We start from the raw sequence: 9,371 nt of genomic DNA on the forward strand, positions 1-9,371 counted from the left end.
GGGCCCGTCTGCCCACCGGACAACAGGTCATGGGATCGGGGCCTGTCTGCCCACCGGACAAAAGGTCATGGGATCGGGGCCCGCCTGCCCACTGGACAACAGATCATCGAATCCAGGCTTGTTTGCCCACCTGACAATAGGTCATCGGATTGGGGCCCATCTGCCCTCCAGACAACAGCTCATTGGACCGAGGCCCTTATAGCCACCGGACAATAGCTCATCGGATCGGGGCCCTTATGCCCACAGGACAACAGGTCATCGGATCGGGGCCGGAATACCCACCAGACAACAGGTCAACGGATCGGGGCCCATCTGCTCACCTGACAATAGCTCATCGGATCGAGGCCCTTATACCCACCGGACAATAGCTCATCGGATCGGGGCCTCTATGCCCACCAGACAACAGGTGCCGATGTGCCCACCGGACAACAGGTCATCGGATCCGGGCCCGTCTCCTCACAGGACAACAGGTCATCGGATCGGGGCCATCTGCCCACCGGACAATAGGTCATCGAATCGGGTCTCGTCTGCCCACCGGACAACAGGTCATTGGATCGGCGCCCGTCTGCTCCCTGGACAACAGGTCATCTGATCTGATCGGGGCCTTTCTGCCCACTGGACAAGAGGTCATCGGATCCGGGCCCGTCTGTCAACCGGACAACAGGTCATGGGATCGGGGCCGGTCTGCCCACCAGACAACAGGTGACCTGTTGTCCTGTGAGCTGATGGGCCCCGCTCCGATAAAGTGTTTTCAGGTGGGAAAATGGGACTGGATCCGAAGACCTGTTGTCCAGTGGGCATATGCGCCCCGATCCGATGACCTATTGTCAGGTGGGCAAACGGGCCCGGATCCGATGACCTGTTGTCCGGTGGACAGATGGGCCCCGATCCGATGACCTGTTGTCCGGATGGAAAACGGGACTGGATCCAATGACCTATTGTCCGGTGGGCAGATGGGATCCAATCCGACAACCTGTTGTCCGGTTGGCAGATGGGCCCCGATCCGATGACCTGTTGCCCGGTGGGCAAACAGGCCAGGATCCGATGGCCTGTTGTCCGGTGGACAGATGGGCCCCGATCCGATGAGCTGTTGTCCGGTGGGAAAAAGGGACTGGATCCGTTCACCTATTGTTCGGTGGGCAGACAGGCCCCGATCCCATGACCTGTTGTGTGGTGGGCAGACGGGCGCGGATCCGATGACCTGTTGTCCGGTGGGAAAAAGGAACTGGATCCGATGACTTATTGTCCGGTAGGCAGACGGGCCCCGATCCGATGACCTGTTGTCCGGTGGACAGATGGGCCCAGATCCAATGACCTGTTTTCCGGTGGGAAAACGGGACTGGATCCGATGGCCTATTGTCCGGTGGGCAGACGGGCCCCGATCCGATGACCTCTTGTCCCGTGGGCAGATGGGCCCGGATCCGATAACCTGTTGTCCAGTTGGCATATGCGCCGCGATTCAATGACCTATTGTCAGGTGTGCAAACTGGCCCGGATCCGATGACCTGTTTTCCGGTGGGAAAACGGGACGGGATCTGATGGCCTATGGTCCGGTGGGCAGACGGGCCCCGATCCGTTAACCTGTTGTCCGGTGGGAAGATGGGCCCGGATCCGATAACCTGTTGTCCGGTGGACAGATGGGCCCTGATCCGATGACCTGTTGTCCGGTTGGAAAACGGGACTGGATCTGATGACCTGTTGTCCGGTGGGCAGATGGGCTCCAATCCGACAACCTGTTGTTCGGTGGGCAGATGGGCACCGATCCGATGACCTGTTGTCCTGTGGGCATATGCGCCCCGATCCGATAACCTGTTTTACGGTGGGAAAACAGGACTGGATCCGATGGCCTATTGTCCGGTGGGCAGACGGGCCCCGATCCGATGACATGTTGTCCGGTTAGCAGACGGGCCCGGATCCGATGACCTGTTGTCCGGTGGACAGATGGGCCCCGATCCGATGACCTGTATTCAGGTGAAAAAACAGAACTGGATCCGATGACCTGTTGTCCAGTGGGCATATGAGCCCCGATCCGATGACCTATTGTCAGGTAGGCCAACGGGCCCGGATCCGATGACCTGTTGTCCGGTGGACAGATGGTTCCCGATACGATGACCTGTTGTCCGGTGGGCAGACGGGCCCGGATCCGATGACCTGTTGTCCAGTGGGCATATGCGCCCCGATCCGATGACCTATTGTCAGGTGGGCAAACGGGCCCGGATCCGATGACCTGTTGTCAAGTGGGCATATGCGCCCCGATCCGATGACCTATTGTCAGGTGGGCAAACGGGCCCGGATCCGATGACCTCTTGTCCGCTGGACAGATGGGCCCCGATCCGATGACCCGTTTTCCGATGGGAAAACGGGACTGGATACGATGGCCTATTGTCCGGTGGGCAGACGGGCCCGGATCCGATGACCTGTTGTCCGGTGGACAGATGGGCCCCGATCCGATGACCTGTTTTCAGGTGGGAAAACTTGACTGGTTCCGATGACCTATTGTCCGGTGAGCAGATGGGCCCTGATCCGATGACCTGTAGTCGGGTGGGCAGACGGGCCTGGATCCGATAACCTGTTGTCCGGTTGGAAAACGGGACTGGATCCGATGACCTATTGTCCGATGGGCAGAGGGGCTTCAATCCAACAACCTGTTGTCCGGTGGACAGATGGGCCCCGATCCAATGACCTGTTGTCCGGTGGGCAAATAGGCCAGGATCCGATGACCTGTTGTCCAGTGGGCATATGCGCCCCGATCCAATGACCTATTGTCAGGTGGGCAAATGGGCCCGGATCTGATGACCTGTTGTCCGGTGGACAGGTGGGCCCCGATCCGATGACCTGTTTTCCGGGGGGAAAACGGGACTGGATCCAATGGCCTATTGTCCGGTGGCCAGACGGGCCCCGATCCGATGACCTGTTGTCCGGTGGGCAGATGGGCCCCGATCCGATGACCTGTTGTCCGGTGGGCAGACGAGCCCGGAACCGATGACCTGTTGTCCGGTGGACAGATGGGCCCCGATCCGATGACCTGTTGTCCGGATGGAAAACGGGACTGGATCCAATGACCTATTGTCCGGTGGGCAGATGGGATCCAATCCGACAACCTGTTGTCCGGTGGGCAGATGGCCCCGATCCGATGACCTGTTGCCCGGTGGGCAAACAGGCCAGGATCTGATGGCCTGTTGTCCGGTGGACAGATGGGCCCCGATCCGATGAGCTGTTGTCCGGTGGGAAAAAGGGACTGGATCCGTTCACCTATTGTTCGGTGGGCAGACAGGCCCCGATCCCATGACCTGTTGTCTGGTGGGCAGACGGGCGCGGATCCGATGACCTGTTGTCCGGTGGGAAAAAGGAACTGGATCCGATGACTTATTGTCCGGTAGGCAGACGGGCCCCGATCCGATGACCTATTGTCCGGTGGACAGATGGGCCCAGATCCAATGACCTGTTTTCCGGTGGGAAAACGGGACTGGATCCGATGGCATATTGTCCGGTGGGCAGACGGGCCCCGATCCGATGACCTCTTGTCCGGTGGGCAGATGGGCCCGGATCCCATGACCTGTGTTCTGGTGGGCAGACGGGCGCGGATCCGATGACCTGTTGTCCGGTGGGAAAAAGGAATTGGATCTGATGACCTATTGTCCAGTAGGCAGACGGGCCCCGATCCGATGACCTGTTGTCCGGTGGGCAGAAGGGCCCGGATCCGATGACCTGTTGTCCGGTGGACAGATGGGCCCCGATCTGATGACCTGTTTTCCTGTGGGAAAACGAGACTGGATACGATGAGCTGTTGTCCAGTGGCATATGCACCCCGATCCGATGACCTATGGTCAGGTGGGCAAACGGGCCTGGATTCGATGACCTGTTGACTGTGGACAGATGGGCCCCGATCCGATGACCTGTTTTCCGGTGGGAAAACGGGACTGGAACCGATGGCCTATTGTCCGGTGGGCAGATGGGCCCGGATCCGATGACCTGTTGTCCGGTGGACAGATGGGCCCCGATCCGATGACCTGTTTTCAGGTGGGAAAACGGGACTGGATCCGATGACCTGTTGTCCAGTTGGCATATGCGCTGCGATTCAATGACCTATTGTCAGGTGTGCAAACTGGCCCGGATCCGATGACCTGTTTTCCGGTGGGAAAACGGGACGGGATCTGATGGCCTATGGTCCGGTGGGCAGACGGGCCCCGATCCGTTAACCTGTTGTCCGGTGGGCAGATGGGCCACGATCCGATGACCTGTTGTCCGGTGGGAAGATGGGCCCGGATCCGATAACCTGTTGTCCGGTGGACAGATGGGCCCCGATCCGATGACCTGTTGTCCGGTTGGAAAACGGGACTGGATCCGATGACCTGTTGTCCGGTGGGCAGATGGGTTCCAATCCGACAACCTGTTCGGTGGGCAGATGGGCACCGATCCGATGACCTGTTGTCCTGTGGGCATATGCGCCCCGATCCGATAACCTATTTTACGGTGGGAAAACGGGACTGGATCCGATGGCCTATTGTCCGGTGGGCAGACGGGCCCCGATCCGATGACATGTTGTCCGGTGGGCAGACGGGCCCGGATCCGATGACCTGTTGTCCGGTGGACAGATGGGCCCCGATCCGATGACCTGTATTCAGGTGAAAAAACGGAACTGGATCCGATGACCTGTTGTCCAGTGGGCATATGAGCCCCGATCCGATGACCTATTGTCAGGTAGGCCAACGGGCCCGGATCCGATGACCTGTTGTCCGGTGGACAGATGGTTCCCGATACGATGACCTGTTTTCCGGTGGGAAAATGGGACTTGATCCGATGACCTGTTGTCCGGTGGGCAGACGGGCCCGGATCCGATGACCTGTTGTCCAGTGGGCATATGCGCCCCGATCCGATGACCTATTGTCAGGTGGGCAAATGGGCCCGGATCCGATGACCTCTTGTCCGCTGGACAGATGGGCCCCGATCCGATGACCTGTTTTCAGGTGGGAAAACTTGACTGGATCCGATGACCTATTGTCCGGTGAGCAGATGGGCCCTGATCCGATGACCTGTAGTCGGGTGGGCAGACGGGCCTGGATCAGATAACCTGTTGTCCGGTGGACAGATGGGCCCCGATCCGATGACCTGTTGTCCGGTTGGAAAACGGGACTGGATCCGATGACCTATTGTCCGATGGGCAGAGGGGCTTCAATCCAACAACCTGTTGTCCGGTGGACAGATGGGCCCCGATCCAATGACCTGTTGTCCGGTGGGCAAATAGGCCAGGATCCGATGACCTGTTGTCCAGTGGGCATATGTGCCCCGATCCAATGACCTATTGTCAGGTGGGCAAAAGGGCCCGGATCTGATGACCTGTTGTCCGGTGGACAGAAGAACCCCGATCCGATGACCTGTTTTCAGGTGGGAAAACGGGACTAGATCCGATGACCTATTGTCCAGTGGGCAGACGGGCCCCGATCCGATGACCTGTTATCCGGTGAGCAGATGGGCCCTGATCCGATGACCTGTTGTCCGGTGGGCAGACGGGCCCGGATCCGATGACCTGTTGTACGGTGGACAGATGGGCCCCGATCCAATGACCTGTTGTCCGGTGGGAAAACGGGACTGGATCCGATGGCCTATTGTCCAGTGGGCAGACGGACCCCGATCCAATGACCTGTTGTCCGGTGGGCAGATGGGCTCCGATCCGATGACCTGTTGTCCGGTGGGCAGACGGGCCCGGATCCGATGACCTGTTGTCCGGTGGACAGATGCGCCCCGATCCGATGACCTGTTGTCCGGTGGGCAAATAGGCCAGGATCCAATGACCTGTTGTCCAGTGGGCATATGCGCCCCGATCCAATGACCTATTGTCAGGTGGGCAAATGGGCCCGGAACTGATGACCTGTTGTCCGGTGGACACGTGGGCCCCGATCCGATGACCTGTTTTTCGGGGGGAAAACGGGACTGGATCCAATGGCCTATTGTCCGGTGGCAAGATGGGCCCCGATCCGATGACCTGTTGTCCGGTGGGCAGATGGGCCCCGATCCGATGACCTGTTGTCCGGTTGGAAAACGGGACTGGATCCGATGGCCTATTGTCCAGTGGGCAGACGGACCCCGATCCAATGACCTGTTGTCCGGTGGGCAAATGGACTCCGATCCGATGACCTGTTGTCCGGTGGGCAGACGGGCCCAGATCCGATGACCTGTTGTCCGGTGGACAGATGCGCCCTGATCCGATGACCTGTTTTCAGGTGGGAAAAAGGGACTGGATCTGATGACCTGTTGTCCAGTGGGCATATGCGCCCCGATCCGATGACCTATTGTCAGGTGGGCAAACGGGCCCGGATCCGATGACCCGTTTTCTGGTGGGAAAACGGGACTGGATCCGATGGCCTATTGTCCGGTGGGCAGACGATCCCCCATCAGATGACCTGTTGTCCAGTGGACAGATGGGCGCCGATCCGATGACCTGTTGTCCAGTGGGCAGATGGGCCCGGATCCGATGGCCTGTTGTCCGGTGGGCAGATGGGCCCCGATCCGATGACCTGTTTTCCGGTGGTCAACCGGCCAGGATCCGATGACCTTTTGTCCGGTGGGAAAACGGGACTGGATCCGATGTCCTATTGTACGGTGGTCAGACCGGCCCCGATCCCATGACCTGTTTTCCGGTGGACAGATGGGCCCCGATCTGATGACCTGTTGTCCGGTGGGCAAACAGGTCAGGATCCGATGACCTGTTGTTCAGTGGGCATATGCGCCCCGATCTGATGACCTGTTTTACGGTGGGAAAACGGGACTGGATCCGATGGCCTATTGTCCGGTGGGCAGACGGGCCCCGATCCGATGACCTGTTGTCCGGTGGGCAGACGGGCCCCGATCCGATGACCTGTTGTCCGGTGGACAGATGGGCCCCGATATGATGACCTGTTGTCCGATTGGAAAACGGGACTGGATCCGATGACCTATTGTCCGGTGGGCAGATGGACTCCAATCCGACAACCTGTTGTCCGGTGGACAGATGGGCCCCGATCCGATGACCTGTATTCAGGTGAAAAAACGGAACTGGATCCGATGACCTGTTGTCCAGTGGGCATATGCGCCCCGATCCGATGACCTATTGTCAGGTGGGCAAACGGGCCTATATCCGATGACCTGTTGTCCGTTGGACAGATGGGCCCCGATCCGATGACCTGTTTTCCTGTGGGAAAACGGGACTGGATCCGATGACCTGTTGTCCAGTGGGCATATGCGCCCCGATCCGATGACCTATTGTCAGGTGTGCAAACGTGTCCGGATCCGATGACCTGTTGTCCGGTGGATAGATGGGCCCCGATCCGATGACCTGTTTTCCTGTGGGAAAACGGGACTGGATCCTTTCAGCTGTTGTCCAGTTAGCATATGCACCCCGATCCGATGACCTATTGTCCGGTGGGCAGACGGGTCCGGATCCGATGACCTGTTGTCCGGTGGATAGATGGGCCCCGATCCGATGACCTGTTTTCCGGTGGGAAAATGGGACTGGATCCGATGACCTGTTGTCCGGTGGGCAGATGGGCCCCGATCCGATGACCTGTTGTCCAGTGGGCAGACGCGCCCGGATCCAATGACCTGTTGTCCGGTGGACAGATGGGCCCCGATCCGATGACCTGTTTTCAGATGGGTAAACGGGACTGGATCCGATGACCTATTGTCCGGTGGGCAGACGGGCCCCGTTACGATGACCTGTTGTCCGGTTAGCAGATGGGCCCTGTTCCGATGACCTGTTGTCCGGTGGGCAGACGGGCCCGGATGCGATGACCTGTTGTCCGGTTGGAAAACGGGACTGGATCCGATGACCTATTGTCCGGTGGGCAGATGGGCTTCAATCCGACAACCTGTTGTCCGGTGGACAGATGGGCCCCGATCCGATGACCTGTTTTCAGGTGGGAAAATGGGACTGGATCCGATGACCTGATGTCCAGTGGGCATATGCGCCCCGATCCAATGACCTATTGTCAGGTGGGCAAATGGGCCCAGATCCGATGACCTTTTGTCCAGTGGACAGAAGGGCCCCGATCCGATGACCTGTTTTCCGGTTGGAAAATGGGACTGGATCCGATGACCTATTGTCCGGTGGGCAGATGGACTCCAATCCGACAACCTGTTGTCCGGTGGACAGATGGGCCCCGACCCGATGACCTGTTTTCAGGTGGGAAAACGGGACTGGATCCGATGACCTGATGTCCAGTGGGCATATGCGCCCCGATCCAATGACCTATTGTCAGGTGGGCAAATGTGCCCCGATCCGATGACCTGTTGTCCGGTGGCCAGATGGGCCCCGATCCGATGACCTGTTGTCCGGTGGGCAGACGGGCCCAGATCTGATGACCTGTTGTCCAGTGGGTATATGCGCTCCGATCCGATGACCTATTGTCAGGTGTGCAAACGGGTCCGGATCCGATGACCTGTTGTCCGGTGGACAGATGGGCCCCGATCCGATGACCTGTTTTCCGGTGGGAAAACGGGACTGGATCCGTTCAGCTGTTGTCCAGTGGGCATATGCACCCCGATCTGATGACCTATTGTCAAGTGGGCAAACGGGCCCGGATCCGATGACCTGTTGTCCGGTGGGCAGATGGGCCCCGATCCCATGACCTGTTGTCCAGTGGGCAGACGCGCCCGGATCCAATGACCTGTTGTCCGGTGGACAGATGGGCCCCGATCCGATGACCTGTTGTCCAGTGGGCAGACGCGCCCGGATCCAATGACCTGTTGTCCGGTGGACAGATGGGCCACAATCCGATGATCTATTGTCCAGTGGGTAAACGGGACTGGATTCGATGACCTGTTGTCCAGTGGGCATATGCGCCCCGATCCGATGACCTATTGTCAGGTGGGCAAACGGGCCCGGATCCGATGACCTGTTGTCACGTGGACAGATGGGCCCCCATCCAATGACCTGTTTTCCGGTGGGTAAACGGGACTGGATCCGATGGCCTATTGTCCGGTGGGCAGACGGGCCCCGATCCGATAACCTGTTGTCCGGTGGGCAGATGGGCCCCGATCCGATGACCTATTGTCCGGTGGGCAGACGGGCCCCGATCCGATAACCTGTTGTCCGGTGGGCAGATGGGCCCCGATCCGATGACCTATTGTCCGGTGGGCAGATGGGCTTCAATCCGACAACCTTTTGTCCGGTGGACAGATGGGCCCCGATCCGATGACCTGTTGTCCGGTGGGCAGATGGGTCCCGATCCGATGACCTGTTTTCAGGTGGGAAAACGGGACTGGATCCGATGACCTGTTGTCCAGTGGGCATATGTGCCCCGATCCAATGACCTATTGTCAGGTGGGCAAACGGGCCCGGAACCGATGACCTGTTGTCCGGTGGACAGATGGGCCCCTATCCGATGACCTGTTTT

The sequence above is a fragment of the Phyllobates terribilis genome, unplaced genomic scaffold, assembly GCF_046119375.1.
Source record: "Phyllobates terribilis strain yellow unplaced genomic scaffold, ASM4611937v1 Scaffold_162__1_contigs__length_4246735, whole genome shotgun sequence".
NCBI classification, from domain to species: Eukaryota; Metazoa; Chordata; class Amphibia; order Anura; family Dendrobatidae; genus Phyllobates; species Phyllobates terribilis.